The sequence below is a fragment of the Myotis yumanensis genome, unplaced genomic scaffold (genome assembly GCF_028538775.1).
Source record: "Myotis yumanensis isolate MYYU_CA2020_CCGP unplaced genomic scaffold, mMyoYum1.0.hap1 SCAF_2, whole genome shotgun sequence".
Lineage (NCBI taxonomy): Eukaryota > Metazoa > Chordata > Mammalia > Chiroptera > Vespertilionidae > Myotis > Myotis yumanensis.
The window spans coordinates 145,760,761-145,784,126 of record NW_027223753.1 but is presented as its reverse complement, the minus strand read 5'-3'; the positions used below and the strand labels follow the sequence as shown (position 1 = coordinate 145,784,126).

Genomic DNA, 23,366 nt, shown 5'->3' with positions numbered 1-23,366 from the left:
TCAGAAAACTATAAGATACTGATGAAAGAAAGTGAACAAGGCATAAATAAATGAAAATATATACCATGCTCATGGATTTAAAGAATTATTAAAATGTCCATACTATCCAAAGCAATCTACAGATTCAATGCAATCCCTATCAAAATATCAATGGCATTTTTCACAGAACTAGAAATAATAATCTTAAAATGTATATGAAACCACAAAAGACCATAAATAGCCAAGGCAATCTTCATAAAGAACAAAGTTGGAGGTATCTGGTCTTTGATTTCAAACAACACTATATAGCTATAGTAATCAAAACTATATGGTACTGGCACAAAATAGACACATAGATAATGTAACAGAATAGAGAGCCTAGAAATAAACCCATTCTTATAAGGTAAATTAATCTATGATAAAGGAATCTGATATAAGAGAGGGATATGCTAATTAGCCCAGATATGCTAATTATTCATGACCAGTATGCAAACTGACCATCACTCCAACACACAAGATGGCTGCCCCTATGTGGTCAAAAATGGCCGCCCCCATGTGGCCACAACATGGCCACCACAAGATGGCCAGCAGGGGAGAGCAGCTGGGGGGGGCCAGGCCTGCAGGGGAGGGAAGTTGGGGGCAACCGGGCCGCTAGGGGAGGGCAGTTTGGGGCAACCGGGCCGGCAGGGGAGGGCAGTTGGGGGCAACCAGGCCAGCAGGGGAGGGCAGTTGGGGGCGATTGGGCTGGCAGGGGAGTGGTTAGGGGGTGATCAGGCTGGCAGGCAGAAGCAGTTAGGGGCAATAAGGTAGGCAGGCAGGCGAGCGGTTGGGAGCCAGCAGTCCTGGATTGTGAGAGGGATGTCTGACTGCCCTATCCCTCAAGGAGTCTCAGATTGGAGAGGGTGCAGGCTGGGCTGAGGGAAACCCCACCCTTCCCCAGTGCATGAATTTCATGCACCAGGCCTCTAGTCTATATATATAAAAGCCCAGTGACTGGAATGATGGAACGACCAGAATGACCGCTGGCTATGACACGCACTGCAGCAGCCAACCAGCCTAATCCGGGCCCCAATTGGACCCCCTGACCCTGGCCAGCCCGGCTCGCAACACCCCGATCGGGGTGGGGGCCAGCTGGCCAACTGCCCGTGGCCCCTCTCCTGGCCTGCCCTGTCCCTGATTGCAACCCTCCCCTTCAATCGGGGCCAGGCAACCACCCACGGCCCCTCCCCCCGCCAGCCCAGCCACATGGGCACCCACCAGGGCGAGCCAGCTGGACCCCACCCATGCATGAATTCCTGCACCAGGCCTCTAGTCAAAATATACAATGGAGAAAAGACCGTCTCCTCTTCAATAAGTGGTGCTGGGAAAACTGGGCAGATATGTGCAAAAAAAATGAAAGTATACCACTTTCTTACATCAAAATGAAAGACTTAAATGTAAGAGCTGAAACCACTGAACTTCTAGAATAGACCATAGGCAGTAATCTCTTTGACATCACTCTTAGCAATATCTTAAAAAATGTATCTCCTCAGCAAAGGCAACAAAAGGAAAAATAAACAAATGGGACTACATCAAACCAAAAAGCGTTTGCACAGTGAAGGAAATCATTGGCAAGACAAAAAAGCAACCTCCTGAATGGAAGGAGATATTTGCAAATGATATATCCAATAATAGGTTAATATTCAAAATATATGACAAACTCCTACAACTCAACATTTTAAAAAATTCAATTAAAGAATGGGCAGAGGACCTGAATAGGTATTTTACCAAAGAATGCATACAGATGGCCCACAGACATACAAAAACATGCTAACATCACTAATCAGCAGGGAAATGCAAATCAAAACCACAGAGATAATCGCCTCTTGCCATTTGCAACAACATAAATGTATCTAGAGAGTTTACGTTAACTAAAATATGTAGGACAGAGAAAGACAAATATCATATTATTTCATTTATATGTAGAATCTAAAAACAAAACAAATGAACTAAAAGAAACTCACAGACACTGAGAACAAACTGATACTTGCCACAGGAGAGAAGGATAAGGGGATGGGTAGTAAAAAAGGAAGGGGATTAAGAAGTACAAACTTCTAGTTAGAAATGAAGTCAGGGGGAGATAATGTACACCATAAGGAATACAGGTAACAATATCATAAAAACTTTATATGGTGACAGATGGTTACTAGACTTATTGTGGTGATCACTTTGTAAGGCATATAAGTACTGACATACTATGTGGTATACACAAAATTAATATATTGTATGTCAAGCATAAGTAAAAATAAAATTAAAAAAAAAATCATGATGTTGAGCAGCAAAATAGGTGTGACAGAGAAAACATATAGTATTTATTATTTATGTAAAATTCAAAAACAAGCAAAATTTAATGTAAATATGTAAAAAAATATAAGGTTAAAGAAGGAAAGAGTTATCTCATCCTTCAGGGTTGGGGATGAGTTAACTTAAGGAAGGTGATGAAATCTGGGCCAGGCAGTTAGTGGTAAATATTCAGTTATTCATGTTAATGCTATTCTTTATAACTTATTCACATGTTATTAATATGCCCTGTATACACATAGCATTTTCTAAATACTATGAGGCTTACTTCTATTTTTTAAAAGCTCTAAGAAGTAACACCTGCATTTAACAAACTATTTTAAAAGGTACTTTTTAATTATCTGCAAGTAACAAGTACCCAGCATGCACTCAGGACTTTATAAAATTATCTCTTTAAATCACACAACAACTCTAAGATAAATATTTTCATATGAGGAAACTAAGATTGTGTTGTTACGTAGAATACCCAACCTTACACAGCTAGCAGATGGGTGAGATTCAAACCATATCCAACTCTGAAAACCATGGTACAACTGTAGGTAGGACTGTCTAAAATACAACAGCAAAAATAAATTTCCATCACAAAAACAAAACTAACTTGTTATACTACAATTCACTATTTTAATTCATCTTGGCATGTAAAATGTATCCATAGATTATATTATAATAGTTTGTATTAATTTTATTTCATACTACACCTCTTTACTACTTCACAATCACAATTTACCCTTAAACTCTATAAATTTTAATGCTGGCAAAGGATACTAATTATGTTTATGGAAAGTCTCAACTTGGCTATACTTTTCATAACTTGACTTTCTTAAGCCTGGAAGGTTAAGAAGTTAGCTGTTGGCAGGCTGAAATTTAGCACTCTCATTTCACTACCCTCCCCCCATTCAGGAATTCACTCAGGCAAGTGAGCAGGCTTTGGAAGCCCCAAAGAAATTACTCACTCCCACCCTCTCTTTCCTCATCTCTCTTATTTGTCATCTTTTTATTTTGTTGTTTTCATTTGTATGTGTGACCATCTGACAAGAATCACTGAGAAGAGTTTACAAGTTTATTTCTTCTGAGCTATACCCTAACTTCTTTTTTCCCAAAGCACCACCAACAGTAGTCACTTAATAAAGGCTTATTGACTTACTACAGTGGTACAGTTCGCCTCTGGTATTTGTCAATATCCCAGTGAATCCTCCACATCTATAAACATGCTGGAGATGATACCAGGTACCGCTAGAGGCTTGGGGTCTTCCTGAGGGTGCCTGGGTCAAGAAAAACACAGAGAGAGACCAAAGACAGTCAGGAGAAACACAGAGAGAGGGAACATGGAAATAAACAGAGGGTAAAATAAAGAATAAGAGGCAAAAAAGTGGGGGTTACAGAGAGATTAGGCAGCCAAAGACACTCAGAGACAAGGAGAAAGTCAGCAATCTGAACTGGGGTTTGGGTTTGGAAACCACATTTTTGGTATATTTACTCATGTAACAGGTGCCCTCGTGTTTCTAAAATTTGTGATATCATCAACTATTTCTCAATTATTTCTAAGGTTTTTCTGAGCTTGTATCTTTATTAAAAGTCACCTTTATTAAAAGTCTTGTCTTTGGAGATACATACACCCAGACACAAACACAGTCCTCAAAATAACCCAGCTGTAAGTAAGAAAGTATTTTTCCAACTCTTACTTCAGAGAGGTAGTGTGACTTGCCCAAGGTCACAAGTAAGCACATAACAACTGGGGCCCCAAATCTGATTCCAAAACCCAGTGCTTTGTTCTGGTATCCTATGTTGTCTTTACTGGAAATGAATCATATATAATCCAAGCTGTTTTATGAAATAAAATACAAACTACACTGTCAAGATAAAATTTTCTATCTTTGGGGACACTGAGATACTCAGGTTATTAACTACTTTATTACCTCAGGGCTTCAATTACTTTTAAAATTCATCAGAAAAAAAATGAGTCAGAATAAAAGTATCTTAGAATGATAGAAGTTTTTAAACAGAACTGAAATTAGGTGAACATCCACTTGACAAAATTTTAACATTAAAAAGGGAGCTAGAGTTAGTTCATTGATTTTACAACTTTGTAAAGTCTTAATGATTCAACAAATTTCAGCTGAAAGATAAAAAAATCTGCATATTTCAATAAATTCTTATATTTAAATACTAGTAAACTTGTCTCAAACTGTTCTTTCATAATGTCTCACCTAAAGTCTATACTGCAATTCAATTTCAGGGTAGTACATAGAGTAGAAATGATTTAATGCACCACCCTTTGTAAGCATTAGTATTTTCTTTTAAGGAATACTTAGACTTGTCTAAATAATCATGTCCTTGTGGAAACAATCAATGTAACTGCCAGAAAAGCTCCTTTAATATAAGTGTAAGCATGCTATTGGATTTCACACAAGACAGTAAGAATACAAAGAAATTTCTATTTGAGTGTGCATCAATATATTTTCCCATGTTCAGCAATTTTTAAACCAGTAATTTTCAAATAAGGCCTAAAGTATGGTACTGCTCTGCCCTCTAGTGATTGGCTAAGATTTTCTAACTAAATGCTTTGATTTATTTTTGTAACTGCTTTTTGAACAAAACTTAAGGTTTTAAAACATATGATAGCTGACTTTTCCTTATCTGAATAGTGAACAGAGAGAACTGGCCAACTTTTAAGATTTGGCTTATGGTATGAGCACAATTCAGGAAAGAGACACAATTTCTTTTCATAGGAAAGACTCACCTAAGTATCACAAACCAGAAATCAAATTTATTATAATGTATTCAAATCCTTATTTATATTTTATGCCAAAGAATTCCATTTAGTTTCTTTGTTAAAAACTTTGTTACAAATTTCTTAACTATAAATTCCAAATTGATTAATTCTATTATTTTGGAGACTGAGGTATCAGGGTACTACTATATATACTGAACATAGATGAACAGTTTTCTATTAATAGACTAAAATATGCTTCATAAAAAATTATACTGAACATCAGCTACCCTTAATTGTTCAAATGGCACTTTAGGATTTTTCTGAGACTCAGTATTGTCATTAGGAACCTGTCAATCTACATGTGGAAACATTAATCAAGGATGCCAGTTAAGACAGAGTTATTATACAGGGGTCCACCCTACTATTTCGATGAAGGGAACTTCCTTCTGAGTTTCTCTTTCCATAAACCTCTTGCAAGGAACCAATGCATGTCTGAAACAGCATTTCTACTCTCACTAATACGAAGTGTATTACTTCTGTGTCTACACACTTGTGTTAAAATAAAAATTACATTTTTATACATGAATGTACAGGGATACCGAACATGAGAGGACAATCCATCAGCAGTATAGTGGTGTAGTGATGACCACCAAACCCTGCAGCCAAATTGCCAGAGTTTGATGTCATATTCTGTCACTTGCTAACAGTGCGACCTTAGGCAGATTAGTTAACTTCTGTGTGCTTCAGTTTCCTCATCTACAAAGGAGAATAAAAGGAGATACCTACCAATAGTCATGTTTTATTATCTTGATAGGTATTTAGGTTACACAGGTGTATGCAATCAAAACTCTAGAGAATATACATTTAAGATTGTGTATTACACTAGGTGTAAATTTTACATAAAAAACTTAAATATAAAAATATTGAACTCGAGTCAATAATATACATGCTAACTAATTAGAGCAAGTTTAGTGATGTCTGTAATTTACTTCCAAATGCATCAGAAAATGAAATGACAATGGATGGATTATAGATATGTAATAAAATAAATATAGCAAAATGTTAATGGCTGAATCTAGGTAATGAGTATATTAGTGTGTAATGCTATGTTTGAAAGCTGCATAATGAAATATAAGGGGGAAATATATCTACTTTTCATCGAGTTGATATGAAATATGTATATATATATTAGAGGCCCAATGAACAAAATTCGTACTCAGGGGGTAGGGAGGCGGGGCGGGGGGGGGGGGGTGTCCTTCAGCCCAACCTGCACCCTCTCCAATCCGGGAGCCCTCAGGGGATGTTCTACTGACGGCTTAGGCCCGCTCTCTGTGGTTCTCTGCTGTCTACAGGGCCCCCTTGGCTGCTCCCGGGTCACCGTGGTGACGGCCAAACAGGCCCTGCTCTCAGTGGCCACCCCCCGGTACTGGAGGACTCCAGCGGGGCTGAGAGGACTGGGAGCCTCCATCTTGTGGCTGTGGGCACCGCCATCTCTGTGTGGTAGTTGATGGTTAATTTGCATATTACTCTTTTATTAGATAGGATAGTACTGAATATGCAGAAAAGCATCTGACAATCAACTATTACAAATGGCAACATGTGTAAGCAAATGAAAGTAATCTATTCTTCCCTAGTTGGAGGAAAAGGATAAGAAAGTAATGAGGCACCGAGCTTCCAAACTGGAGTGAACAGTTGCTATCAAGGGTATTAAAGCTCAAATTTCAAATACATCATAAAATTGCATGGGCCATGTTGAGAACATAGTCTTTGAAAGTCAAAAAGAGATGATTTGAATCTTGGATCTGTTCTTAATTAGCCAAGAAGCTGAGATGATTTATAATGTTTTTAGCTTCAGTTCTTTCATGTATAAAATGGGAATAATAATACTTACCTATAAAGGTCACTGTGAAGATTAAGGAAAAAATGCAAACACACAGACACAGAGATATTAGCACATAAAATGCAAAAATAACAGTTGAAGGTGTATCATTATAATCCAGTGGTTCTCAAGCTTCTGGCCCTTTAAATACAGTTCCTCATGTTGTGACCCAACCATAAAATTATTTTTGTTGCTACTTCATAACTGTAATGTTGCGACTGTTATGAATCGTAATGTAAATATCTGATATGCAGGATGGAGTTAGGCGAGCCCTGTGAAAGGGTCGTTTGACCGCCAAAGGGGTCGCAGCCCACAGGTTGAGAACCGCTGTTATAATCATTACTACTTAGGACAGTGATGGCGAACCTATGACATGCGTGTCAGAGGTGACATGTGAACTCATTTTTTTGGTTGATTTTTCTTTGTTAAATGGCATTTAAATATATAAAATAAATATCAAAAATATGAGTCTTTTTTTACTATGGTTGCAAATATCAAAAAATTTCTATATGTGACACAGCACCAGAGTTAAGTTAGGGTTTTTCAAAATGCTGACACGCCGAGCTCAAAAGGTTTGCCATCACTGACTTAGGGTGAGTCTTGTATACTCACTCTTAAAACTATTACTCTCTGCACATGGGTCATATCTGATTGTATCCTAGAATTTGCATATGCAGGGGGCCCTACTGCTCCAAAGAACTTTCTAAACGATATTTATTAAGGCAGTATGCCTATTTAAAGTTTGACTGTACTGAGTATAAAAGAACTGGCAATGACAGGGAATCATTAATTATCCCTCTGTAATGCCAATTAGAATATACATAATAATTGAGGCAATTAGAAAGTATGTTTGCTGATGGCATTTTAGAAAATGATATTAGCATCTGTATAAGTTTTTATTTTAAACAGTCTACAACTACATATTTAATGAAAAGAATATTAAAGCTACACTTAAAGAAGATGAATTTCATGCTCCCAGGGAGTAGATTTGTAAATCATTCCAGATTACTCTATGAAGACAGGGGCTCAACATACAGTTTCAACTAAAGAGAAAAAAAAATAAAACAACAACTTGGTAGTAAAAGGGGAAATATTGAAATCATTATACAACATGGCTTCTGCCTTGACCACTGTACAAAAACTGCTTTCTCCAAAAGACCCCAAGATCATGTAACCCAAACACTTTCTTTAGGCATTTAGATGTGTCTAAGTTTTTCAACATTTTTATTGAAAACTCGTCACCATGTTCCTCGGTCCTATACTACCTTGATTTTCCCACTACAGATCTGATTCTCAAAGAATAAGTAGATGTTTTCAAAAGTTCTTTCTTAGCCACATTTTCTACTTTCACCAATTTTCAAAATTTCAGCTTTAGCCCGAGCCAATGTGACTCAGTTAGTTGGGCATTGTCTTGTGCACCAAAAGGTTGCTGGTTTAATTCTGGTCAGAGGGTACAGAAGGCATTGGATCGATGTTACACTCTCACATGAATCTCTCTCCCTCTCTCTCTCTCTCTCCCTCTCCCTTCCTCTCTCTTAAAAAAAAAAACACAATAAACTACTCTTTAAAAAACAATTTCACTTCTACCTCTCAAGCTATATCTATACTCACAGCCTGAATCTCTTCCAAGCTCACATCACATTTACTATATCATATACATAATCACATGAAGATCCTCTCTGCTTTTCAAATCCAATCATCCCAAACTTCATCTCCCTCACCCACAAATCAGTTTTTATGTATTACTATTTCTCTACTTCTGGATGGAGTGTTATCTAAATACATACATTTAAATGTAAATCCTATCTTTGACTTCTTTTTCAATATCTCCCATTGCTTGCTTTCTTCTTATGATCCCTTCTTCACCCCTACCATAAGTTCAGTCTGTTGCCAAGTTCTATAGACTAGTAATTTGGTTCAGGTGACAGGACAGGATTTGTATTCTTTGAGAAAGAGTGAAAGCTAGATTTATAATCACTAAATACTCATAGACACAGACACACACAGGCTAAATAGTAAGTTAGTAGGTGTCAAGTATTTGAGAAAATCTTCAATGAAGAAATCCTTACAACTGAGTAATAATTTTTGCCCTGACCTCAAACTATTCCAAAAAACCCAAGAGCTCTTTTTATGAGGCCAGTATTATCCTAATTCCAAAACTAGTCAGAGACATTACAAAGAAAGAGAATTACAGGCCAATATCTCTGATGAACATAGATGCTAAAATCCTCAAAAAAAATTCTAGCAAATCTGATCCAGTATTACATTAGAAGATCATACACCATGACCAAGTAGTATTATTCAGGGGATGTAAGGCTGAGAAAATGACATTATATGCAAATCAATAAATGCTATACATCACATAAATAAATTGGACGACAGAAATCACATGATCATATCAATAGATGCAGAAAAAGCATTCAATAAATACCAACACCCATTTTCGATAAAAACTCTCCGCAAACTGGGAATAGAGGGATCATACCTCAACATAATCAAGGCTATATATGACAAACCTACAACCAAATCATACTCAATGGGCAAAAACTAAAACCATTTCCTCTAAGAACAGGAACAAGATAGGGATGTCCACTTTCACCACTTTTATTCAACCCTAGTGGCCCAGTGCACTGGTGGGGTCCCTTGGCCTGGCCTGCACTCTCGCGCAATCCGGGACCCCTCAGGATGTCGGACTGCCGGTTTCGGCCCAATACCCACAGGCCAGGCCAAGGGACCACACCGGTGCACAAATGTGTGCATTGGGCCTCTAGTATGCATATAAGATCTTTGGTTAATCTCTTCCTACTCTCCCCACTTCCCTCTGAGATTCATCAGTCTCTTCCACGTTTCCATGCCTGTGCGTTGAGCATCTGCCCCTTGGTGGTCAGTGTGCATCATAGCTACTGGTCAAACAGTTGAAAGGTAGAAAGGTCACTTAGGCTTTTATATATATAGATAGTACTGGAAGTCATTGGCACAACCATCAGACAAGAAAAAAACAGAAAAAGCATCCATTATTCAGAGATGACATGATATTGTACATAGAAAACCCTAAAAACTCCAACAACAAAACTACTAAATTTAATAAATTCAGCAATGTGGCAGGAGATAAAATTAACACCCAGAAATCATTGGTATTTTTATACACCAATGATGAATTCTCAGAAAGAGAAATTGAAAAAACAATCCCATTGACGAAGCAACAAAAAAATTAAGGTACTTAGGAATAAACTTAATCAAGGAGGTAAAAGACATGTACTCAGAAAACTACAGGACAGCGAAAAAAGAGACCAAGGCAAATATAAACAAGTGGGAGAATATACCGTGTTCATGGATTGGTAGAATTAACATAATTAAAATGTCCATATTACCCAGAGCAATCTATAGATTCAATGTAATCCCTATTAAAATACCTATGGCATATTTCACAGATCTAGAACAAATACTCCAAAAATTTGTATGGAACAAAAAAATTTATATTGCCACAAATAGCCACAACAATCTTGAAAAAGAAGAAAAAAGTTGGAGGGGTCACAATACCAGATATCAAGTTATACTACAAACCCACTGTAATCAAAACAGCCTGGGACTGGCACAGGAATAGGCATATAGATCAATGGTACAGAACAAAGACATCAGAAATCGACCCACACCATTACACTCAATTAATATTTGACAAAGAAAGAGCATACAATGGAATCAAGACAGTCTCTTCAATAAATGGTGTTGGGTAAATGGGACAGATACATGCAAAAAAAAAAAAATGAAATTAGACCACCAATGTACACCATACACAAGAATAAACTCAAAATGGATAAGACTTAAGTTAAATGTAAGGCATGAAACCATAAAAATCCTAGAAGAAACCATAGGCAGCAAAATCTCAGATATCTCTTATAGCAATATGTTTGCAGATACATCTCCTAGGGCAGTGATGGCGAACCTTTTGAGCTCGGTGTGTCAGCATTTTGAAAAACCCTAACTTAACTCTGGTGCCGTGTCACATATAGAAATTTTTTGATATTTGCAACCATAGTAAAACAAAGACTTATATTTTTGATATTTATTTTATATATTTAAATGCCATTTAACAAAGAAAAATCAACCAAAAAAATGAGTTCACATGTCACCTCTGACACACGTGTCATAGGTTCACCATCACTGTCCTAGGGCAAAGGAAACTAAGGAGAAAAAAAACAAATTGGACTACATCAAAATAAAAAGTTTCTGTATAGCAAAAGAAACCACAAACAAAAGGAAAAGGGAGCCCACTGTATGGAAGAATAAATTTGACAATGATACATCTGATAAAGGGTTAATATCCAAAATATATAAGGAACTCATACAACTTAACAGTAGGAAGACAAACAATCCCAACAAAAAATGGGCCTAAACAGACACTTCTCCAAAGTAGACATACAGGCGGCCAAGAAACATATGAAAAAATGCTCAGAGTCACTAATCATTAAAGATACAAAATAAAATGACAGTGAGGTATCACCTCAAACCTATCAGATTGACTACCATCAATAAATCAACGAATAAAAAGTGCTGACAAGGATGTGGAGAAAAGGGAACATTAGTACACTGCTGATGGGAATGCATACTGGTGCAGCTACTGTGGCAAACAGTATGGAGTTTCCTCAAAAAGTTAAATATGTACCTTCCATTTAAACCAGTGATCCCTCTTCTAAGAATATATCTTAAGAAACCCGAAACACAAATCAGAAAGAATATATTCACCCCTATGTCCATAGCAGCACAATTTACAATAGTTAATATCTGGAAACAGTCCAAGTGCCCATCATTAGATGAGTGGATAAAAAAGTTGTGGTATATTTACATCACGGAATACTATGCAGCAGTAAAAAAGAAGAATCTCTTACCCTATGAGACAGCATGGAGGGACTTGGAGAGTATTATGCTAAGAAAAAATATAAGCCCATCAGGAAAAGACAAGTATCACATGATCTCATTCATGTGTGTAATCTGATGAACAAAATAGATCCAGAGACAGAAGCATGAAACAGACTGTCAAATCTCAGAGAGAAGGTGGGCGTGTGTGGAAAGAGATTAACCAAAGAACTTATATGCATACTAGAGGCCCAGTGCATGAAAATTCATGCATTTGTGCGGGGGGGGGGGGGGTTTCCCTCAGCCCGGCCTGCCCCCTCTCACAGTCCGGGAGCCCTCAGGGGCGGGAGGCGACTTGGTGATCAGGGGAAGGTGACACCCCCATCACATCTCTGCTGCTGCCACTGCTGGCAGCACAAGCCTCGGTCAGCCCTGGGCGGCTGGGCAGCCGCCATCTGAAGCTTGCCTGCACCTCAGGCCAGCTCTGGGCGGCTGGGGGGCTGAGGGGACTGGGGGACTCCAGAGGCAGGCGTGAGCCCGGCCTTGCTGCACGCCTGCTGCCCCATCAGGGCTGAGGGGACTGGGCGCTGCCATCTTGTGGCTGTGGGTGCCGCCATCTTTTGAGGGCGTGACAGTCAATTAGCATATTTCCTCCCTATTGGCTGTTAGTGCCGTCATCTGTGTGATGGTGTGAGGGTCAATTAGCATATTCCCTCTTTATTAGATAAGATACGCATAATCCATGGTCGCAGACAATATGGTGATGAAGGCTTGAGGCAGAGGGAAGGTGCAGGCTAGAAGGGGTCAATAGGGGAAAAAAGGGTCATCTGTAATACTTTCAACAATGAAGGTAAATTAAAAATAATAATAATTTTTGCCCTCAGAGTTGGGAAAAGACTTACTTGATTTTGTGAGTTGGATTCCTCAAACCAAGTATCTTGAGATATAGTGTTTAACCTTCATAACTTCTTACCTAGAATTCCTAAAGCCTTCAAATCAATAGTTCCCATGCCTGCCTCTTTACCTTTCCAATCCATCCCTCCCATCTATATAATCTGCTTAGAAATTTTCAGTGGTTCATCTAACTTTATAATAATATAAACTCACTCTGACATTCAAGGCCCTCTTACACCTGGCTTTCCACTAGTTTCCCATTTTATCTTTACATATATTCCATCCAAATGGCAATGGGGTTTATTCACCCTCTCAGACTTCTATATTTTTCCTCTGTGTAGTCTTCCTTGATACTCATACCTGGGATTTAAGATCTTCCTCAGAACTCTTAATCACTTTTGTCTCTCCTTCTCTGCTTGGTTTTTGCCTTCTCTTATATCATGACCCTGATATAGACATTAGACAGTAGTCGTTCTAGTAAAAGTTTACTAGGTAAACATAGAAAAACAGAAAATAGATTAGTTTATCTTTACACAAAACATTTTTCCTGTGGGAATACTGCAGGAATCTCAGGTTCTAAAAGGGAATAGAATAGAGCTGAAGAAAGAGTGAAAACACTCTTATAAGTGGGCAAGAATAGTTTAGAATCCTATATAATAAAAGGCTAATAGGCAAATCGACTGAACAGCGGAATGACCAGTCACTATGACGCACATTGACCATCAGGGGGCAGACGCTGCCCCCTGGTGGTCAGTGTGCTCCCACAAGGGTAGCGCCACTCAACCACAAGCTGGGCTCACGCCTGGCGAGCACAGCTGAGGTGGCGGGAGCCTCATCCACCTCCGTGTCAGTCGGACATCCCCTGGGGGCTCCTGGACTATGAAAGGGCGCAGGCCAGGATGAGGAACCTCCTCATCGGGGTTCTGGTTTCAATATATGCTAATAACTAAAAATATATAACTTAAGCATATAAAATCTATACTTGTTATGGTTAGAATGTTCACATATTCAACTAGGAAAAGGCAAAATTTCTATAAAACCACAAACACATAACAGACTCATGCTAACTTATAGAGCAACTTTTAGAAAGAAACAAGGTACTCACATAGAGGGTACTAAATCATCTTTAAAATCATTTAAAAATATTAATTATAGAGAGATATTCAAATTTGATAAACAAGAGTTACTGACACTAGGGACAAAAAAACAACTTGTAGTGCATGAACATTTTTAGAAAGTAAATACTTCCACTGAGGTAGCATTTTCTGCAGGTGTACAAAAATACATTTTTCTCTAGGATCAATTAATTGTGGAATGTTAAACCACTGACCTAACATAAAGGGAAATACAACTTTTCTAGTTTATGAATAAACTAGAATCAGTTGTTAATTCTTTTAATTTTTATAGCTGTCAAGTTGAGATAATCAATTTATGAAAATAACTCTCCTACTTTAAAATTCATTAATACAAGTTCCCTGCTTTGTTACAATAATGATAGTCTTTGATTATAAGAATTTTCTGTTATACTTAAACTAGAGGCCCAGCACACAAAATCGTGTGTGGGTGAGCCACGAGCCACCCCGCCCCGCCGGTGCGAGCAACCGCTTGCAGGCCAGGGGCGGAAGGGACCGAGCGGTGGTCAATGCAGCTCATGGTGACTGACTGAGAGGTCGTTCCAGTCATTACACTTACAGTCCCTGGCCTTTTATAATATAGGATAATTTATTTGTTTGGGGTGATAAGTTTATTAATATCAATTGTATTAGCAATAATGTTGCTAAAATAACTATAATCCACTGAATAATAAACGGCTTATCTCCTAATATTTTCATGAACTAGAGCTTTGACTGGGTTTCAGTAAACTTGCAAAATTAACTGGGGAAAATATAATTAAAACCAAACTTCTACACTTATGGTTGTGTAGAAAATATTTTAAGATATCTAGTAATATAAAAAGTAAATGTTATTATTTCCTAATGATTTAAAGCAAATCCATCCTGAATTCAATTCAACATCCCACATAAAGATGTACAATTTGAAGCCAAACATTTTCCTTGTAAAGAGAGACAATAACACGCTTCAAAAGTCAATTTCAAGGAATAGTTAAGCGGCAAAAAAGTCAAATGTCACTTCTGACCTACAGTTACTTTTGAGAACAATCACATTTCTTAGTAGCCCTGCCATGTGCTGGGTTAGCATTGCACCCTCCAGCACTTTTAATCCTCATAACAATCTTACATGGTTGGAATTCATTCCATTGCACAATGAAGCTAAGTAATTTTCCCAAGTCCCATGTCAGTAAACAGCTGAGTTAGATTTAGTCTTATCTTGGGTCCATCTGATTCCAAATCCAAAGCCCATGCTTCTGAGATAAAGTGACAGCTCAAAAAATAAAATAAATAAAAAGGTAATCCACGTAAATTTTCTACAAGAAAACCTTTAAGTTTCTGCCTATAGATATTAATCTCAAGGAAGTAATAGTGAGCATTACACAGCTGACAATTTAGAGGCAAGAATAAGGGTGTTTATCATCATTCCAAAGTAAAAGTTCTAAACTACTTCCTGACAGCCACATTATAAACTCGAATGTATGAAGTATTTTATTACAACAGAAATAACTGGTAAAAAATTCTATGATTTTAATGATTAAGAAAAACTCATTTAAAAGAGACATAACTGGGACACCTTGACCATTAATAAGACATATTATAACAGCCTTATTAGAAAAATTTATCTACATTCTCTAAAAAGTGAAACTCAGTTAATAATAAGGAAGGTAACACCCATCATTTTAACAGGAACAACTAAACTTTCCAACCTGAAAATCTGATCATTCTTTAAGGTTTCACTTCACCAAATGAACTGAAAGATGAGCTGTATGCTTCATCAAATGGCAGGACTGACTGAATGCTATAAAAAGAGGTTTCTATTTAAAAAGGGGATAAGGGTTGCTCATTTCAAACTTTTCTCTATTGTCTCTTTTATAATACTAGAGGCTCGGTGCATGAAATTCATCTATGGGGGGGGGGGGTTCCTCAGCCCGGCCAGCGCCCTCTCACAGTCCAGGAGCCCTCGGGGGATGTCTGACTGATGGCCTAAGCCAGTGATGGCGAACCTACGACACGCGTGTCAGAGGTGACACTCGAACTCATTTTTTTGGTTGATTTTTCTTTGTTAAATGGCATTTAAATATATAAAATAAATATCAAAAAATATAAGTCTTCGTTTTACTATGGTTGCAAATATAAAAAAATTTCTATATGTGACACAGCATCAGAGTTAAGTTAGGGTTTTTCAAAATGCTGACACGCCGAGCTCAAAAGGTTCGCCTTCACTGGCCTAAGCGGTCAGTAGGACATCCATAGCACTGCCTCGGAGGCAGGAGAGGCTCCCGTCACCGCAGCTGCACTCGCCAGCTGTGAGCCCTGCTTGTGGCTGAGCAGTGCTCCCGCTGTGGGAGTGCACTGACCACCAAGGGGCAGCTCCTGCGTTGAGCATCTGGCCCCTGGTGGTCAGTGCGCCTCATAGAGACCCGTCATTCTGTTGTTGGGTCTATTTGCATATTAGACTTTTATTATATAGGGTAATACACCTAATTGATGACTTGGTAACTCTAATAATGCTGAAAATAGATAATTAAAAACTATCTTGAAGGAAGAGTTCAGAGTTTCATGTACATGTTCATCCAAGTGGTATCTGGATGGATAAATGGGCATATATTACTCTGCATGTGAATACACCTAACACCTTCTCTCTAATCTGGAAATTCTTTATTGTAATTAGTGTGGCATAACTGAAAATACTTAGGACAGGGTTTACCACATCAATGGTACTTTGCTGTTGTTTTTTAAAATTAGTGGTAGCTTGTTAAAAAAAGGTTTTTATTGTTTTGTATTTTTTTCTTGAGAGAGAGAGAAAGAAAGAGAGAGAGAAAGGGGGAGAGAAACATGGATGGGAGCGCGCAAAACATCAATCGGCTGCCTCCTGCATGCCCCCTACTGGGATTGGGCCTGCAACCTGAGTATGTGCCTGACCAGGAAACAAAACAGCCACCTCTCGGGGCATGGGATGACACCCAACCAGCTGAGCCACACTACAGGGTACACTACAAATGAGCCAACAGATACCCAGAAATTTCTGCTGCTCATTTTAAGTTCTTAAACCCACTAATATTTATTGATTAAAGGACTAACTGCAAACTTAAAGACACAGAGAAACATTTATTTTTGAAGAACATTCCTCTCTCTGAACTCAGACTGGAAAAAAATAATTTCCAGGTAGAGCAGGAGATGCTTATTAACACCAGGTTCAATGGAATATAGGATTAATGAAATGTAAAAACTTGTAGTGCTAATTCACCAAATGTTTACTAAGCGACTTTCATATGCCAGACACTGTTTCTAGGTTTTGGGGATACAGCCATGAAGAAAACATTATCTAGCATGAACTTAACTTACTTAGCTTTCCAAAGAGGGTATTTCAAAAAACTAGAAGTATACACTCATATATACAACATTACATGTGTATATACAGAATATCTAGTAAACACAGTACATATTTTATACTAAAATGCACAGAAATTCTAAGAAAAATGTTGTAAGAATTTTTTCCCATTATATTAATTTATTTTCCTGGGGAAACACACTTCTCTATAATAGAGATCAGAAGAAATATAGACTTTGATATAAAAATACTTAATTCATTCACTACCTTTCAGAGTAATATTAAAGCAAGAAGTGAAGTCATTCCTGAGTTTATTTATACTGTCCTTAACTAGTAAATTCCACAACCAGTAGATTGATCCTATTGATCCTACTGTTGAAAAGAAAAACACTGCTAACATGTACTATATATATAGGGCTGTGAGTTTGAATCATTCTGAACATAGCTTTTGGGGAAAACTGAAATCAAGAGTAGATGAAAAAATTAAGATACATTTCAACCAATTAAACTGGCACTCACAAAACTAGATCACTACTCTAGTAGCTTATCCTTTAGTCTATAAACACACAAGGTGGGATGATCAATTTTACCAATCAAGCATTGAAGTCACAAAGGTTTATTTCCTTTTGATTATATTTTATGTTTTGGATAGGCATCAAATCACCATAAACTGAAATTATTCTAGATAGAACACACACACACATTTTTAAAAAATGCTCAAAGATAAAAATCTAAGTTTGGTTGAGCCTATATCAATATCCAACATGTAAATTTACCCATCACTTATCTCCAACATCCATCAACTGACTTATCCAAAAGAAAAAGTATAATACTATAAACTAGAAATTAAGAAATACTATACATTCAATGAATTCCATTTAGACCACTGAGAAATTCAAACAACCATTACCTGACTTGAGAGCCGCTATCAGAATAAAGAAGGGCAAGAGGCAGGGAACATGAATTTTTTTTTAAAGGGAGTGAGTAAAGACAATAAACAGGTAGCTATAACAGATTTCAGACTCCCTGAATTCTGCTGGCATTATTTTTAAAATACACAATATTTTCTTTCTGTTTACCAAACTCTTAAGTATATACAATTCTCTGCTTGAATTCACAACTGATTCACAAAATAAAAGAATAGTATCTTGAAAAAAATGTGAATTGGCTTGATGATAAGTAAGTGAAAACTGATATAACCATAACCCAAGAGTAATTATTTTATTCCTTAACCTAATGTTTAAATACATTCTATTCCTGGATAACAACAAATACACATGGAAATTAATTTTTATAACAATGTAATTCCTTCATTATACAGAACGCTCTGATTTTCAAGTTTATAGATTTGATTCCTTCACTTGTAAGAAACTCATTTTCATGCACAGTGACTTCAAAGTGGAATAAATGTTAATTCAATAATTTCAAATGTCTCCCACCTCAAAGATCCAAAGATATTTTAGAATCTTAGATGACTATAATAAACCAGGTTTTCTTATTCATATATTTTGTTTGTGTGTGTATGCATATGTGTGTGTTTTTAGCTTTCATTTAACTCCTTGTAGAGAAAAACAATGACCTTTGTTATGGACTGAATTGGTTGCCCTAAAATTTCTATGTTGAAGCTCTAAACCCCAATGCGACTATATTTGAAGACAGACCCGATAAGTAGGTAAAGGTTAATTAAATATGGCCAATAGGGTGGGGTCAATACACAACAGAACTGGTAACCTTATAAGAAAAGAAAGAGACACCAGGAAATGTCCTCTCATGCACAGAGAAAAGGCCAAGTGAGAACACTTGCCAAAAACAGAATTTACCCACACCTTGATTATGGACTTTTAGCCTCCAGAACTGTGAAAAAATATCTGTTGTTTAAGCCATCCAGTCTATGGTATTTTCTTTTGGCAGCCCAAGCAAATTATATAAGCTCTAATAATGAGGAGGTTATATTCTTGAGGTACTTTTTCTCTACTGATAATCCAGCTAAATGAGTGGCTGATCATTACAAAGATAATCTATATATATAAAAAGCCAGCGACCAGAACGCCGTAACGACCAGAACAACCTCTCACTATGACGTCCACTGTGGCCAGCGAACCAGCCGGATTAGGGAGTGGGGCCGGCCAGCCAATCTCACATGTCCCCTCCCCCCAGCCAGCCCCACTCTTGATTGGCCTCTCCCACCCCGATCAAGGGCAGGACGGCCAGCCAACCTCGCCGCAGCCCTTCCCCCCAGCCGGCCCCACGCCTGATCGGCCTGGCCCACCCCATTCGGAGGCAGGACCAGCCGGGCCACTGCCCACAGCCCCTCCCCATGGCTGGCCCCACCCCTGATCAGCCCCCAACATCCCTATCGGCACGCAGGCCCTCCCCCCAGCCAGCTCTGCCCCTGATCACCCCCCCACACACCAATCGGGGGTGGGGCTGGCCAGCCAACCTCCCATGGCCCCTCCCTCGGCCACTGACCTCCAATCAGCACCCCACCCCATTCAGGGGCAGAGCCCACCGGCCAATCTCCCTCTGCCCCTCCACCCAGCAGTCTCGGCCCTGATGGCCCCGATCAGGGTGGGCTGGCAAGCCAACCTCCCACCGTCTCCTCCTCCCAACAGGCCTAGCCCTGATCAGCCACGATTGGGGCAGGGCCAGTCAGACACCACCCATGCACAAATTCATGCACTGGGCCTCTAGTCCATTTATAAAATAGAAGGGATTGGCCCTAACTGGTTTGGCTTAGTGGATAGAGCGTCGGCCTGTAGACTGAAGGATCCCAGGTTCGATTCCGGTCAGGGCATGTACCTTGGTTGCAGGCACATCCCCAGTAGGGGGTGTGCAGGAGGCAGCTGATCGATGTTTCTAACTCTCTATCTCTCTCCCTTCCTCTCTGTAAACAATCATTAAAATATATTTTTTTAAGAGAGAGAGAGAGAGAAGGGATTGGACCAACTTGAAGAATAATTCACCCCCCAAAATTTTATATATGTGTGAAATTAAACAAATGAGTTTGTCATTTTAGAAACAGCATAAAGCTTTCCACCATAAGAGATATCACCATGCTGCGCCTGATTGACAGTACGATCGGGCAAAGTCTATAGAAAAGTCCTCAAAGAGTCTAAATAATTTAACCCTCATTAGAAAATAGTAACAAAAAGACCTTGAAATAGAAATGCTGAATTTTGAAGCCCAATATTTGCTCTATATGGTAAAAAAAATTTTTGTGGCACTATCTCCCGTTCTTGAACCTTGTCTCAAGAACATAAAATTTGCCCTAGCTGGTCTGGCTCAGTGGATAGAGCGTCGGCCTGCGGACTAAAAGGTCCCAGGTTTAATTCTGGTCAAGGACACATGCCCAGGTTGCGGGTTCATTCCCCAGTAGGAGGCATGCAGGAGGCAGCTGATCAATGATTTTCTCTCATCATTGATGTTTCTATCTCTCTCTCCCTTTCCCTTCCTCTCTAAAATCAATAAAAGTTAAAAACAAACTTAAAGAATACAAAATTTTATTTCTTTGATTCTGACCTCATTAATATTCAAAGTGAAGCCATATATCCACATTAAGCAATCATTCTTTCCTTAGGATTTCTATATTCTCAGTGGCAAAAAGTGAATTATTAAATCATAGGATGGATAATATTCTATAGGATTTACCCTTTCATTGATCAGGATAAAGCCACTTTCAATTTTCAGTAGAACTGTAGAAGAATACATAGGTTCTTAAGCATTCAGGACAATTTTTTAAAACTCTTAGAGGTAAATGTATGTGTGTGTTTATACAAAATACACAAACATACTCATTGCCAGATGTTTTAAAGGTATTTTATAGTGCATTCAAGATTCCTGAATTTTGATCACATTTTTTTTTCTTTTTTAAGTACTATTTCTTAAGTGCTTCCCATGTGCCAGGTACTGTATCAGGCACTTAGCCTAATTACCTCACTTAATCACCACAATCTCACAACGTAGAGATCATTATCCCATATTGAGAGGAAAACACAAAATTTCAGAGAGGTTAAATGATTGCCCAAATTCCTTCAACTAAAAAGTGCTAGAATTAGAATTTATGCCTGTTCCTCTGAATCAACAGATATCTAAGAATGTTCCTTTCCCCTAATCGCAAGAAACTACAAACTATCAAACAAAGCTTTGTTTATATACTCCTAGGTTTTTACACCATCTTAACCACACAGGCCTGGTAGCAATGTTTTATAATACCTGTGGAACTAATCAAATCAATATTGGCTCAGGAGTTCTATGCACCTAGTAATTTTCTGTAAGACTTAGGATCCAATAAAGCAACGTACAATAAATATGACGTCAGCTGGGGTACCTGAGAAAACTCCCGGTATACAATTGTCTGCATTCTTTCTAGAATGATTCTTGAAAGTGATTTTAAGTGAAGGTATTTGGGTACTATAATCTAGGAAAATTATTATATTCTATAGGAAAAAGCAAAGCATCATTTTCTCATTATTTTTGTAATATCAAATTTGACAACATTTGTCAAAGTTCTATAATCTATTAAACATAAATAAGAAATTATTATTAGTATCATCATTCCTCTCTTCTCTAATCCTGGATGCAAACTATGGATGGTCCAGTCTATAGTAATTTTAATTCATTTTAAAACTACTTATAAAAACCGTAATGTAAGAAACCCTCACTACAGGGTGGAAAAAGTCCTCATGTTCAAAACATCAAGAAACTCTGAATTGTATCAATTCCTCATTCCTTAAAACCTGTCAGAGATAGTGTATCACAGGTCAAAGTGTTCCATGTAATAACAAAAGGATTCATGGTCAAATACTTTTATATGTTAAACAGACACATTTACTACAGAACTTCTTGGAAGCTAATTATACCTGTGTACTCTTTCTAGAAGAGTTATAAATGAGATTATTTATATTATTAGATATTATAGTAAAAATATACACTATGCCCCCCTATCAGCTTTCCCTTATCACATCTCTCTTACAAGGCCATTCTTACCCTATGACATGAGGGTTGCCCATGTGACATGCCTTGGCTAAGGAAACATAAGAGGTAGTGCCACTTAACACGCAGCAGTTTTAAGAGACTCCATTTCTACCACCATCCCTTTCTCCTTCTGTCACAATATTTGTACATCCCAAAGGGGCTGCTCCTTCAGCTTTGGTCCAGGAACAAAGAGGACAAGGGAGCAGAGTGGCAGCAGACTCATCAGAAACATAAACACGGTGAGAAATGTTCGCTGCTATGAATCACTAAAATTTGGGAACTCTTTGGATAATGAAACATAACTTTGCCTAAGCTGAATGATATATAGCATGTCTTCTAGATTTATTGGACCCTGGCATCCTTTTGACACAAAACATTTTCTAGGATTCGTTTCCTAAATTATTCCTGATTTTGAATGGTATCTTTTCTATTTCTTAATTAATACTGCATTTAAGATGAACATCTATGGAAGCTGGAAGCATATGGTATTAGATAATTGATCTTCTTAAATGTTATCAGCAACTTGAATTTCTGTCAATTTCTGCTAGTCAATAAAAGTATTTTTCTTGAAATAATCTGATTAACATTCAGAAATCAAAGATTAAAAGTAAAGTCTGTTGTACTAATGCTGAATAACAATTTAGTTTTCTAAACAGGTCAGATGGTGTCCTGCTTTACTTTTCATATATGTATTCATGTTTAGCAAATTCAGAAAACTGATAAAAATTGAATTTTCTTTAAACCTCACTATGCTCAACTCCCTGATTTGAAATTGAAGTATCAATATTCAGATATTCTATAGAATATTTTGCTGATTCAGTAAAATCATAATCAACTGTATTCTAACTGGCATTCTTAAATCCAGAATATGTTTTTCTAACTTATTTTGTCTTAAAAGATAGCACAGAAAAGAGGAAATAACTAAATCCTAATCTTCTCATTGGCATTAAGATTTTTTTGGGTATTAAAAATCCCAGTAAATACACATTCAAGCTAAACTGTATACATTTTTACTATGTGTACAATCCTACACAATGATGTTCAGAGGAAAGTGTCAGAGGCCTTATATATATGCTCACATATTAAAATCAACATTCAATCATATAGTTACTAAAACAAGAAGCTAACACAGATATTCTAGACAGATTTAATAAGCTAACAAATAAAAATACTTAAAAACAGAAAATATTTAAGATTTATTTTCAATTAACGATAATTAAAAAATAAGTTCATGCCCTGAAAATGGAACTAAACTATATTTTCTATATATGTTCATTTAAATTTACATCA

At 37.6% G+C, this 23,366-nt stretch overlaps 1 protein-coding gene across 6 annotated transcripts in view; it reads right to left on the bottom strand.

The window, feature by feature from the left end:
• Positions 1–23,366, bottom strand: part of BBX (BBX high mobility group box domain containing) — a 291,018-nt gene that overhangs the window by 156,555 nt on the left and 111,097 nt on the right. The window contains exon 4 of one of the 6 annotated variants that reach the window (XM_070406138.1): positions 3,464–3,581. The exons of the other annotated variants lie outside the window; for them this stretch is intronic. The gene's annotated coding sequence lies outside the window, so the exon portion shown is untranslated. The remainder of the gene's footprint in view (positions 1–3,463; positions 3,582–23,366) is intronic. 6 annotated transcript variants of the gene reach the window in all.